A 15,056-nucleotide genomic window follows, 5' to 3' on the forward strand; every position below is an offset into this window, starting at 1 on the left:
TATTTTTTCTCTAAGATGAAGAGACAAATTTGAAGTTTTTTGATATATTCCACATTGCTCTAATGGAAGGCATTGACCAATGAAATTATGCACTACAAAGATAAAAAGAATAAGTAGTGAGGCATACAGAATATTAGCCATTGAGTCATATAGCATGACTCTTAAAAGGTCTAATTAATACAAACATGGAACCAGGAGTTGAGGTGAATGCTGGAAGATCGGAGAAACAGAACAAGCCACAGCTAACCTCACCTCTCCATTTCCTCAACTGATCTTGTTTTGTTTTTGTTTTTGTTTTGTTTTGTTTTGTTTTTAAACTGGAAGCTTCTGTGTCCTCATCCAAATGGTAAATCTTAGCTGAACTCCTGTTCAAAAGCCTTAAGGCATAACCAGCCTCGTTCCTGGTGCTCATGCCTTATAAACCTTTCTATTTTCTGCTATCACTTCCTGTGACTAAAGGCTCTTGTTACCACAACTGACTGTTTCCAATGTGGCCTTGAACTCACAGAGATCCAGGTGAATCTCTTCCTCTGGAATGGGAGGATTAAAGGCATATGTGCCACCATTTTCTGCCTTCTCTATGTAGGAGCTGTTCTGTTCTCTGACTCCAGATAAGTTTATTAGGGTGCACAATATTTGGGGGAACATAATATCACCATAGAGTCCCAAGTGGATATTGGGAGAATTTCACTTTGGTTTTTAATAAGCAAGAGTGGCAGAAAAAATAGAGTAGGACAAATGATAAAAGAGCAAAGAATTGAGCTCTAAAACTTTGTTTGTAGCAGGGAACAAATGTTTCAGTATCAGGAATAAAGATGTTTAAAAATTAAGAATAATCTAGACTTTTATGTAGCCTACCAACACATAAAATGAAAGTTTTCACCCAATAACAAAGGAATCTAATCAGAGAAAGCAACACAAAGAACCAAATAGTTATGTATTCTAATGATTTTAGCTATGAGCAGATCAGTTCATTTCATATATTATGTGTATGTGTGTGTATGTGTGTGTTGAGGGTGGGTTTGAAGTGAAATACATACACATGCACAAAATATTAAAAAATAGTTTTCAAACTATATATATCATAAAATATCAATGGCAAAGGAGAATGTAAAGCATGAATTCTGAATGATATGGTTGGTAAATTTGAAGAGAATGTAACACACTAATGAAAGTCTCAGCTGGAGAGCTTATGAGGTCTGAAATCATGGAATATCTCCACACTTTTTGTTTACTTTAGGTTGGACTCAAAATTAGTTTTAAAAAGGAAATACGCATTTCACTGTGTATACATATAAATTCTCAAGAATAATAGAAATTATTAAAAACAGAAATGAAAGCATAAATATCTCAACACAGAAAAAGCAGTTTCTCAAAATTTAACATACCAAAATATAAGATGAAGACAATACGAAAAGACTCTATAGAATTGCTCTTTTCTTAGATAGTAAATTCTTCAAGCCATAAAATTGAAGTTGGAAATGAACAAGCTTCAGAGACCATTCTAAGGCTCGCCCTTACAGTGACAGAGTTATATAGTTGCATGGTTGCTTAGGGTATTTGAATAAGAATAGTTCCCCCACCCCAGGCTCATATGTTTGAATGCTTGGTCACCTAGGTGTGACTGTTCAAAAGAATTACAATGACTAGGAAGTAGGGCCCTGTTGAAGGAAGTGAGTTACTGTAGTTGGTTTTGAAGTTTCAAAAGTCCATTCCTAGTGCAGACTTTGTCTGCCTGTGCATGAGGATGTAGCACTCTCTGCTACTTCTCCAGTGCCTCCCTGCATGCTGCTGTACTCCTTGTCAACATGATAAAGGACTAAATCATTAAAAATGTAATTAAGGTCCCAATTAAATGTTTCACCTTATAACATTGCCTTGGTCATTGTGTGTATTCATAGCAATAGAACAATGACTAAGACAACTGGCTAAGCACAACTTTTTACATGAATGCTGGGGTTCTGAGGCTCTTACTGCATTGTAAGTACACTTACCCAGTGAGCCATAAGTCATTTTTTCTAGACTCATTTTATAGGAAACAGAGTCTCATGTAGCCCAGGCTAGCTGTGAAACTATTGTATAGCCTATGATTTGACCCTCCTATCTATACTTCTCCATGCTGGGAGAGTTTGTCTTGCTTTTTAAGTCTTACTATTATATGTTATTGTGTTTCTGGTTACATTTTTCCCAGCAATAGTTACCACAGCTTATTTGAGGTAGTGTCTTTTCTGAGTTTGAAAAATGTTTGATACCCAATACATTTTGGAATACATTTGGAAGCAGATTAACACATTTTTTAAACAGAGAGAATACTTTATTTATTTTATTTCTATATACAAGAAGGAAAAAGTAGCTGGGTGTTGATGGCACACACCTTTAATGCCAACACTCAGGAGGCAGAGGCAGATGGATCTCTGTGTGTTCAAGGCCAGTCTGGTCTATACAGTGAGTTCCAAGACAGGCTCCAAAGCTACAAAGAGAAACCCTGTCTCGAAAAGAAAAAGAAAAAAAAAAAAGAAAGAGGAAAAGGTAACTTAAACAAAGCTCTACAGTAATTGAATTATTTAAAAATATGATAAAATAACAATAAGATAAAAAGAAAAGTGGTAGTATAAAATGCATTATTTCTATTTGAGGTTTAATATTGGATTTAATAAAATCAATCAACTTTTGTTTTATTGAATCTTTGATGTTCTTGTATATAAACATTCTTATTGCAGCTTATTTATCCCATGACAATATCAAACTACATTACATATTGTTTAAGAATCAAATAAATTGATTTTTACATAGTCTAGTGCAGTGTGACAGGTACCACCAATCTTGGAAGAGTGGTTTTGCCTTAGACATGTTTAGAGAGCATTAGACAATTACCAGTATGGTGATTTTGGGTTGATTTGGATTCTTTTGAAGTGAACAAAAGCCTCTTTCAATAAAAGTTTAAATTTTCATTCCTGCATTAAACTAGAATAATATGCAATCAGTTCTTATCTCAACTATGAATCATGAGAGGAAAAGCAAAAAAAAAAAAAAAAATAGAAAAAAAGAAAAAAATTGAGGACTATATCTCATCTTTCCCTATAGATTTAGAGAATGTGAAAATGTTATGAGCTGCAGGAATGTAGTAATAATTCAGCTGAATATGGGAAAGCTATACATAGAAGAATCAATGAATTCTTCCAAATCTCAGGGAGTATTTGGTATTATTTGGCTTTTAATATATCAGCTGTTTCCTGCTATCAATTTCATGTGCACTCCTGTAGCTCCCCCAAGGACTTCTAACAGTGTGTTTTGAATGAAATACCTTTCAATCAACCAGCAGACAGAAGGACCAACTCCTAATCTCCTGAATTAAGGTAAATACACTTACAGAGATAATGCCTGTCTCTTACACCTAGGAGACAGGCAGACTTAGGTACACAGCTTTGTTTCTTGTGCAAATGAGGCTTAGACCCTCCTTTCTCTCACAGCCCAAGTGGCATTCCCATGTAACTGACTCAGAACAAAAGAGCTTTTTCCATTCCTAGTGCAGTAAAATGATTAAGCACATTTCCTAGCTCTAAGCAGAATTACTCAACCCAGCCAGTATACAGTGACATACAAACAGAGAGGTAGTTACATTTTAGACTCATTTTAGAGAGGTAGACTTATAGGTGATAGGCAATGCCCACACGGTTGGGCTTGCCTGGCAGACCACCTAGTTATTTTCGGTTCAAAATAGCCATTTACCAGTCAAAGCATCAGGAGTGACTCACACGGCCATGTAATCTTCATGCATGCATGGAGTAGCCACATGCAGTCCTGTACGCATGCGCAGCCCTCTCTTTAAAAAGCCAGTGCCATTTTGCACAGGTCTCTTCTCTCTTCTCTTCTCTCTTCTCTTCTCTTCTTCTTGTCCCACATGGCCTGTCACATCTATCTCTTCCTATCCTATATTAATAAACATCTATTCTGTGGATTTGACGGGTTTGGAACATGTTCCTCAAAGGTTAAGAGTGCCAAAATAACTAACAATAGGCTCTTTCACCCAATCGCCTATAAGATTGTAGCACATTTATGATAAACTCAAAACATTTCACCTAACCACTTATAAGAATATATTTTGAGTGATCAGGAAGACAGGGAACATACCTAAACATAATAAAGGCAATCTACAGCAAGCCAACAGCCAACATCAAATTAAATGGAGAGAAACTCAAAGCAATACCACTAAAATCAGGAACAAGGCAAGGCTGTCCACTCTCCCCATACTTATTCAATATAGTACTTCAAGTTCTAGCCAGAGCTATAAGACAGCATAAGGAGATTAGAGGGATACAAATTGGAAAGGAAGAAGTCAAGCTTTCCCTATTTGCAGATGACATGATAGTATACATGAGTGACCCCAAAAACTCAACCAAGGAACTGACACAGCTAATAAAAACCTTCAGCAGCATAGCAGGATACAAGATCAACTCAAAAAAATCAGTAGCCCTCCTATTTACAACAGACAAACAGGCTGAGAAGGAAATCAGAGATACATCAGCCTTTACAATAGCCACAAATTATATAAAATACCTTGGGCTTACTCTAAGCATGTGAAGGATCTATATGACAAGAACTTTAAGTCCCTGAAAAAAGAAATTGAAGAAGAGGTCAGAAAAAGGAAAGATCTCCCATGCTCATGGATAGGCAGGATTCACATAGTAAAAATGTCAATCTTACCAAAAGCAATCTACAGATGGAACATAATCCCCATCAAATTATCAACAGAATTCTTCACAGATCTGGAAAGAATAATACTCAACTTCATATGGAAAAACGAAAAACCCAGGATAGCCAAAAGAATCCTGTACAATAAAACAACGTCTGGAGGCATCACAATCCCCAACCTCAAGCTCTATTCTAGAGCTACCTTAATAAAAACAGCTTGGTACTGGCATAAAAAACAACATGTGGACCAAGGGAATCAAACTGAAGATGCTGACATTAACCTGCACACCTATGAACATATAATTTTTGACAAAGAAACCAAAAATGTGCAATGGAAAAAGGAAGCAGCTTCAGCAAATGGTGCTGGCATAACTGGATGTCAATGTGTAGAAGGCTGCAAATAGATCCATATCTGACACCATGCAAAAAACTTAAGTCCAAGTAGATCAAAGAACACAACATAAATCCAGTTACTCTGAACCTGATAGAAGAGAAAGTAGGAAGCACTCTTGAACACATTTGCACTGGAGATCACTTTCTAAATATAACACCAGTAGCACAGACATTGAGAGAAACAACCAATCAATGGGACCTGTTGAAACTGAGAAGCTTTTGTGGAGCAAAGGACATTGTCAACAATACAAAACGACAGCCTACAGAATGGGAAAAGGTCTTCACCAACCCCACCTCTGACAGAGGACTGATACCCAGAATATATAAAGAACTCAAGTAATTAGTCATCAAAATGCCCAACATTCCAATTAAGAAATGGGCTATAGAATGAAACAGAATTCTCAACAGAGGAAGTTTAAATGGCTGAAAGACATTTAAGGAATTGCTCAACATACCTAATTATCTGGGAAATGCAAATCAAAACGACTCTGAGATACCACCTTACACCTGTCAGAATGGCTAAGATCAAAAACACAGAAGACAGCTTATGCTAGAGAGGATGTGGAGCAAGGGGAACTCTCCTCCACTGCTGGTGGAAATGCAAGCTTGTACAGTCACTTTGGAAATCAATATGGTGCTTAGAAAATTGGGAGTAAATCTCCCCCAAGACCCATCTGTAGCACTCTTGGGCATATACCCAAGGAATGCTCAATCATACCACAAGGGTATTTGCTCAGCTATGTTCATATTAGCATTGCTTGTAATAGCCAGAACCTGGAAACAACCTAGATGCCCTTCAACTAAAGAATGGATAAAGAAAATATGGTACACATACACGATGGAGTACTACTCAGCAGAGAAAAACAATGACATCATGAGTTTTGCAGGCAAATGGATGGATCTAGAAAAAAATCATCCTGAGTGAGGTAACCCAGACTCAGAAGGACAAACATAGTATGTACTCACTCATAGTAGGATACTAGATGTAAAACAAAGATGACTAGACTGCTACTCACAACTCCAGGGAAGCTACCTAGAAAACGGGACCCTAGGAAAGACACAGGGATCACCCAATGACAGAGAAATGGATGAGATCTACATGAACAACCTGGATGACAGTGGGAGTAATGAAGGGCAAGTTTTGAGGGAAAGAAACCTTAAGGGATCAGGAGATCCCAGCTGGATCAAGAACAGAAAGGGAGAACAAGGGAGAACAGTCCATGATAAAAGAAGACCGCATGAGAACAGGAATAGGCAGAGTGTTGGAGAGATCCCCAGAAATCCACAATGATATATCCTCTATAGACTGCTGGCAATGGTCGCATGAAAGCCTGATCTGACCTAGGCTGGTGATCATATGACCAAACACCGTAAACTTGTGCTGGAACTCTCATCCACTAATTGATGGAAGTGGATGCAGAGATCATCAGCCAGGCCCCAGGTGGAGCTCCAGGTATCCAATTGTTGAGAAAGAGGAGTGACTGTAAGAGCATGAATTGTTGAGCCCAAGATTGGAAAAAGCAAGGGACAAATAGCCAAATGAATGGAAGCACATGAAGTATGAACCAAAGGTTGTGGAGTCCCCAGCTGGATCAGGCACTCCGGATAAATGAGACAATTGAATAGCTTGAACTGTTTGGGAGGCATCCAGGCTGCCTCAAAGGTGTTTCTTCTGTTAGATTTCCTGTCTCGTTTGATTTAATTTTCCTTTTATAGATTCTCTATTATTATTTAATGATCAAAGAATCAACCTTGCAAATATTCTGTCATGGAAGAACATTTGAAAACTGACATTCAGCTCAGGAAATATGCATTTACTGATCATATATTTCATGTCAACAATCAAGAACACATGATAAACATATGCCTGATTAGAAGACATCTCTTTCTATTAATCAAATTTTTTATAAAAAAAAAAAAAAAACATACTAACAGGTAAATATAAAAATGCATAGCCAGTAAAGCTATTTGCTTGTGAGTGAACTGGGAGACTATATCTAGACTAGCTTTTTGAAGCTGAAATTTTCAAAAAAAAAAAAAAAGATTTTCTGAAAGTAGAAACTCTACAGGCACATCACATTTTCTGATCTCTTTTTACAGTAGGTTTTGTACTTAATGGGTGCTGCTTAAAGATAGATAGGGAGCTGATTCCAAGAAGTATCAACTACACTGTTTTTCTACATTGCTCCTCCAAATGTCCCCATTCTAGTGGTCTTGCCAAGTACGCTCTGCTTCCATCCCTCTCTTCACAACCTGATCTCTCCTGTTCCCATCTCCACCTGCCATTCACCTATAAAATTCAATTCCATTTCCTCTTCTCAGGGAGATCTATGCATCTGCCTTGGAGTCCTCCTTGTTACTTAGCCTTCCTGGGTTTGTGGATTGTAGTGTGATTATAATTTAATTAATAGCTAATATCTTGGGAGGAGTGAGAGCGTGGATGAGGTCTTGTACTTGTAAGTAGGCATCCTACCTTGAGTTCTTGTGGCCTGTCACCACAAGAATTGAGGGTTGTCATACAGGAGAAGCAGTGAGATTGTGGACAGTGTCAAGAGGAAGTGCACAGAAAGAGTGGAAAAGGTCTCTGGGCAACAGCCTACCTGGTCTTTTGTCAAATAAGGCCTGTGATTCACCAGGCCTTCTCTGCCAGAGCTAACAAAGGAACAAAATTGACAGTGAGATAAAGAAAAGAGAGATGAGGAATAACTGAGGTTTGGCTCTGTTGGAAGGTAGGGAATGGGTTAGATTTATGGGCAGGAAACAAACCTGGTCTTCTGGCAGGTAAAATCTCTGGTTGGGCAGAGGGTATCTGCCCCAAGGAACCTAGAGTCTTGTTAAACTTCTAAACTGTAACATTCATTTCATAGGGGCACAAGGGGATTGCAATGGTTTTGAAAGTCTTGTTCAGCTGGACATTATCTGAACTCCTTTGTAATTACTCTGCTTCTTATTACTTGTTTCTATTTGGTGATATTTACACTTGAATTTTTCATTATGGCTTAACTATTAGTAAACTGACATAAAGGCAAAAGAGGAAGAATTCTTGTGGGCGGTATTTGTGGTGATTTGAATGGAAATGGCCCCCATTGGCTCATAGGTAGTGGGAGTATTAGGGGATATGGCATTGTTGGAAGAAATGTGTCACTGGAAGCAGACATTGAGGTTTTAGATTCTCAAGCCAGGCCCAGTGTCACTCTCATTTCCTGCTACCTTCTGATCCAGATGTAGAACTCACAACAACTTTTCCAGTACCAAGTCTGTCTGCATACGTCCATGTTTCTGACCATGATGAAAAATGTACTAAAACTCTGAAATGTAAATCAGTATCTACTAATGGTTTCCTTTATTTTTTTTTGGGGGGGGGGGTTGAGACAGGGTTTCTCTGTGTAGTTTTCCACCTTTCCTGGAACTCGCTTTGTAGATCAGGCTGGCCTCGAACTCACAGAGATCCACCTGGCTCTGCCTCCCAAATGCTGGGATTAAAGGCATGTGCCACCACCGCCTGGCTAATTTTTTCCTTTATAAGAATGCCATGGTAATAGGGTATCTTCATAACAATAGAAATGCTAATTAAAACAAAAATTGGTGCCAGAGTCTGGGGCATTGTTGTGGCACACAGGTGTAGTGGGTAGCCATCCCAGCATTGGCCTGGAAGTTCCAACCCCCACTGAGGCTTCGGTAATGGTCACGCCCACAAGGCGGGGTGGAGGAGGAAGCGGAAGACCAAGGATCGGGAAGAGCTCTCTCTTGGTTCTCCAGAGAACACCGCCGGACTGCGCTATACCCTTGCCAAACCCTGTAACCTACCCCTTCATTTGTAAGTTACCCCACAAAATAAACCTCCCTTTTAACTACATGGAGTGGCCTTAATAATTTCACCAATATCTGGCGCCCAACGTGGGGCAAATTCCAAAGGCCTAGGCGGCTCCCTCCCTCAGCCTCCTCCCCAGCTGGTGGGTACCTAAAACCGCCTGCAAAGTTCCATTTAACCAGGGGACACCTACACGGTTCCATTCCCGAAAAAGGGAGCAGCTAGTCCAGTCTCAGTTCCCTAGCTTATCCCCCAGACCAGCGAAAACCGCTGTGAGTGAGATCTTCCCACTCCTCTGAGTGCCATTTCCCCGCCATCTTGGCTCCTGCCTTCAGCTGCCGCCAGCCAAGGTTGCCAGCAGGCCCTGCTTTGGAGCTATACCAACGCCTCCTGCTGGCTGAAAAGTGCTATTGCACCCCCGAAAACCACGGAAAGGTAAGCTTCTTTCAAGTAAAAGTACTTGATAATTTTATACCTTAAAACTGACTAACAAATTTTGAGTAATTCTTGTAATATGGCTGACAACATTACCTCACAAGAATTTAATAACCTTTTTGCCTGTATGCTGAATGACATTTTCCTGGAAATATACGACCTCCCTAAGACATATCTGGCCTGTACCATTTTGACATTCATTGTAATAATTCACACAGTGTTCAAACACTGGTTTAATAATAAGAACAAAGATGAGTCATTATTAGGACTGATACAGGCTTTAAAAGATAACAATGAAGGCTTACAGAAAAAGATTCTGTCTATGGAATCTGCTGACCAGGACTTACATAAAAAGATTCTCTTTCTGGAATCTGCTAACCAGGATTTACAGGCTTTAAAAGTTAGCAATGAAAGCTTACAGAAAAAGATTCTGTCTATGGAATCTGCTGACCAGGACTTACATAAAAAGATTCTCTTTCTGGAATCTGCTAACCAGGAATTACAGGTTTTAAAAGATAGCAATGAAGGCTTACAGAAAAAGATTCTTTCTCTGGAATCTGCTGGCCAGGACTTACATAAAAAGATTCTCTCTCTGGAATCTGCTAACCAGAATTTACAAAACAAGCTTGTACCAAAAATTGCTTTTATTGATAATAAATATGAGTATTTAATGGATAGAACACTAACTCTCCAGAGTGAAGTTGTAGCTACTCAGACAATATATAAGGAAGAAAAATTATCATTACTTGATAGGATAAGGTCCATGGAATCATGTGTTTCAGAAGAACATAAAAACTTCCATGATTCCATGAAAAATCTGGAATCCCTTACAAGAGAGGAGGTTTATTCCCTGGAACAGACCCTAGGTGCTCGTTTACAAGCCCTGGAGGAAACTCTAAATAAACATGACAAGGGACCTAATAAGCAGAAGGGCAAGACCATACAGGTTGTAACATCTCCAAATGGCTCTCATACAATGGCTTATCCTGTTATCATCCATGAGAAGCCAGGAGATGACACACACCCCGAGCCATATACAACATATACATTACAACCAATTTCAACAAGGGACTTTAAAAATATAAAGGAAGCAGTAGTTACATATGGGATACATTCCACATATGTAAAACAGATGTTAAATTCGTGGTCTACCTCACATAGAATCATTCCAGATGACTGGCATCAGTTAATTTCAGCTGTTCTAGAATATAGCCAGCAGTTACAGTGGAAAAGCTGGTTGAGAGAAGAGGCAAGAAATTTAGAACAACAAGGTAAACTCAGAGGTTTTGAGATCTCCCAAGATCAAATACTTGGTGAGGGATGTTTCGCTGACAGGAATGTACAAGCCATTTATGATGAGCATACAATATCCCTATGCTGTACAGCAGCTCTAAATGCTTGGGGAAAAATTCCAGAACCTGGAAAAGCAACTGAGGTATACACAAAGATATTTCAGGGACCGCATGAACCCTTCACTGATTTTTTACAAAGGCTGAACACAGCTATAACAAAAGCTGTATCAGATAAAGAATTAAGAAAAGTATTAACTGAGTCCTTGGCATTCGACAATGCTAATGCAGAATGCAAAAGGATACTTACAGCATTAAAGATCAGATCAGCTCCTTTGGAAGAATGGATTCAGTAAACTAATGTTATTGAGTCTCTTAACTACAGTAATGAGGCTTGGATAGGAGAGACAAATCCCAGAGGTGTAAGAAGGCCCCGTGGTACCAAATGTTTTAAATGTGGTACACCAGGTCATATAAGTAAAAACTGTACATGGGGTAATCCTAGAAGTAATACTCCTTCTAGGAATAGCCTAAACAGAAGACCCCAACCACCTCCTGGATTATGTAGAAGATGTGGCAAAGGCCGACACTGGACCAGTGAGTGCAGATCAAAAATAGATATACGAGGCAACCCTTTAGTAGCGGGAAACGCCTCAGGGGGCCTCTTGCAGGCCCCCAAATCAAATGTGGTAAGAACATTCCCAGCCACTGTGGAAGACATTCCTCTCCAGGACAACTGAATAAACCAATGTCTAATGTAAAAACTGATACTGCAATGGATGATAAAACAGCTCTGATAGATGAATCACAGTTTACAAAGAACACAATAAAACAAATATTTTGGCAGACTTCCATAAATGAACAAAGGCCAAAGCTTAGAATTCGAATTAATGGCTTGGTTCTGGAGGGCCTGGTAGACATAGGTGCGGATGTGACTGTAATTACACCAAAATCATGGCATCCAAATTGGCCTCTTCAAGAGGTAGATGTCCAACTTTTAGGAATTGGCACCCTATCTCAGATAAAACAGAGTTCGAGATGGGTTGAATGCATAGGGCCAGAAGGACAGAGAGGAAGGCTGAAGCCATATGTAGCAAATGTAGCAGTAAATCTATGGGGCCGAGATCTGTTACAACAGTGGAATACCCAGATTAAAATTCCTACACTCTCAGAAAAGGAATACAGGCCAATGCATGTTTCTAGGAATAATATCATAAAATGCTATAAAAAACAGTCACCAACTATTCAGGCTGTACACAAACAGAGCACAACTGCTATTGAACTCTCAGAAGTACCAACTGCCTTACCTTTAAAATGGCTAACTAATAAACCTGTCTGGGTTGGACAGTGGCCTTTGACAAAAGAGAAGCTACAAGCTTTAGAACAGCTGGTTCAAGAGCAGTTAAATGCTCAACACATTGAAGAATCTACCAGCCCTTGGAATTCTCCTGTATTTGTTATTAAAAAAAAGTCTGGTAATTGGAGAATGCTGACAGATCTGAGAGCTATTAATAAAGTAATTCAGCCAATGGGCTCCCTACAGACTGGGATGCCCTTGCCCTCTCTGCTACCCAAAGAATGGCCTATAATAGTTATTGACTTAAAAGATTGTTTCTTTACCATATCCTTACAAGAAAATGATAGAGAAAAATTTGCCTTCACAGTTCCTAATTATAACAATTCTCAGCCAGTCAAGAGATATCAATGGAAGGTCCTCCCACAGGGAATGTTAAACAGCCCTACCTTATGCCAATACTTTGTGCAAAAACCATTGGAGTTAATTCATGTAAAGTTTCCACAATCCATAATTTATCACTATATGGATGATATCCTATTAGCAGATCCAAAGTTAGACACATTAGAAAGCATGTTTGAAGAAGTAAAAAAAGTTTTGCCTCGCTGGGGACTGCAAATTGCTCCTGAAAAAATACAAAGAGGAGATTCTATTAATTACATTGGATATAAGATAGAGTTACAAAAAATTAGACCCCAAAAGGTACAACTGAGGAGAGATCGATTAAAGACTCTTAATGATTTTCAAAAGTTGTTAGGAAGCATTTCCAACTTATTGGGTATCATGGGAATACCCAAAGATGGACTACAAAATTTGGCTAATACTCTAGAAGGGGACAAAGAATTAAATAGTCCAAGAGAATTATCAGCTGAAGCTGAGAAGGAATTGGCTCTAGTAGAAAAGACAATTGGAGAAGCACATATGGATCGTGTGGATCCACAACTTAAATGTATTCTTGTCATATTCCCCTCCAGACATTCCCCCACAGGTATTTTGATGCAGAGGGAATATATTATATTGGAATGGATATTCCTACCATGTAAACCAAATAAGAAATTAAAGACTTATATAGAAAAGATCTCTGATTTGATTCAGAAAGGTAAATTAAGACTTCGTCAGTTGACAGGAATGGACCCAGCAGAAATTGTAGTACCTTTAACTAATGAGGAAATTTCGTCACTATGGAAAGATAATGAATACTGGCAGAGAGCCTGCAGTAACTTTTTGGGGGAGATTAACAACCATTATCCCAAAAGCAAGAGAATAGAATTCATAAAGAAGACTGAATGGGTCCTTCCTCACATTGTACGACACAAGCCAATTTCTGGAGTCCTCACATTCTATACAGATGCAAATAAATCAGGGAAAGCAGGATACAAATGAGGAGACTTAAGTAAAGTAGTACAAAGTCCATACAGCTCTGTACAAAAGGCAGAACTGTATGCCGTTCTTATGGTACTGATGGACTTCACAGAACCCCTCAATATAGTCACTGACTCTCAATATGTAGAGACAGTTGTTTTACACATTGAAACTGCTGAATTTATTCCTGATAATACAGAATTAACTTCATTATTCATACAATTGCAGGAAATCATCAGAAAAAGGGAACATCCTATATATATAACACATATCAGATCCCATACAGGTCTGCCAGGACCTCTAGCACAAGGTAATGATGAGATTGATCAGTTACTAATAGGTAATGTGCTAGAAGCCTCAGAATTTCATAAGAAACACCATGTAAATAGCAAAGGTTTGAAGAAGGATTTCTCCATTACTTGGCAACAAGCTAAGGATATTGTGAAAAAATGTCCTACTTGTTCCTTCTATAATGAAACTCCATTACCTGCAGGAAGCAATCCAAAGGGTATACAAAGAAATGAAATTTGGCAGATGGATGTGTTTCATTTTGCAGAATTTGGAAGATTAAAGTATGTACACCATACCATTGACACCTATTCAGGATTTCAGTGGGCAACTCCTATGAGTTCTGAAAAGGCTGATTCTGTGATTACACACCTATTAGAAGTTATGGCCATCATGGGAATACCTGTACAAATTAAGACAGACAATGCCCCAGCATATGTCTCCAATAAAATGAGACAGTTCTTTGCTTATTACAATATAAAGCATGTTACAGGTATACCACACAATCCCACAGGCCAAGCAGTCATAGAAAGATCCAATCGAACTTTAAAGGATATGCTAAATAAACAGCAACAGGTAACAATGACTCCTAGAAATAGATTGCATAGTGCTTTATTAACCTTGAATTTTCTCAATGCTGATGAGAAAGGAACAACAGCTGCGGAGAGACATTGGACGACAGACAAAACTCCTGAGCTAAACCAACCGGTTTATTTCAAAGATGTGTTGACCTCAGAATGGAAACCTGGATATGTCCTACGTTGGGGAAGGGGTTTTGCTTTTGTTTCCACAGGAGAAGAAAAGCTATGGATACCAACAAAATTAATAAAAATTCGAGTCGAACAGGAGAAACCCCTTGATGAGGAGAAGTAAAAGATCATCCACCAATGTGACATCTCTTCAGGTTGTAAGAAAAATTTAACAATCAAAGGTTGGGGTAGGGTTCTGTTTTTGTCTTTCCAGGATAATGGAAATACCCATCTTCCAGAAATCATAAGGCCTTGGATATCCAGATGTTTACAGCAGAAAGAAATAATCTATTGGTACCAATCTACACAGGGTAAGATATCACTGTCTAACATCTATATCTCTATCAATCTATAATAGTTGTGGTTCCAATTTAATTATAAACCAAGCTGGCTTTGGAGATGGAACTGGCTCACTCCTTCTCTAAACCCAAGCATATTGATAAAAGAAAAGGTTGAGAGATTCTTCAGTCCCATATCAGAAGAGCCCTCTGGTGTGAGACAGAAGGAAACCAATTATAAGGGACCATTATCTTCAAGATTCTAATTCTCTCCATGCTTACTCTTGATTTCTTGGAATCCTTTCTTACATGTCATGACATCTTTAAATCCAAACCTTCCATTCTGATAAAAAAATAAGTTTTTTCCAATAGCAATCTCTGAAGTCTCCAGAAGGAAGATGGGGCCCCAACAACAACAACTCTACCCAATCCAGAATGATGCCATGGTAATCATCATCATATTAC

This window comes from Onychomys torridus, chromosome 11, assembly GCF_903995425.1.
Source record: "Onychomys torridus chromosome 11, mOncTor1.1, whole genome shotgun sequence".
Lineage (NCBI taxonomy): Eukaryota > Metazoa > Chordata > Mammalia > Rodentia > Cricetidae > Onychomys > Onychomys torridus.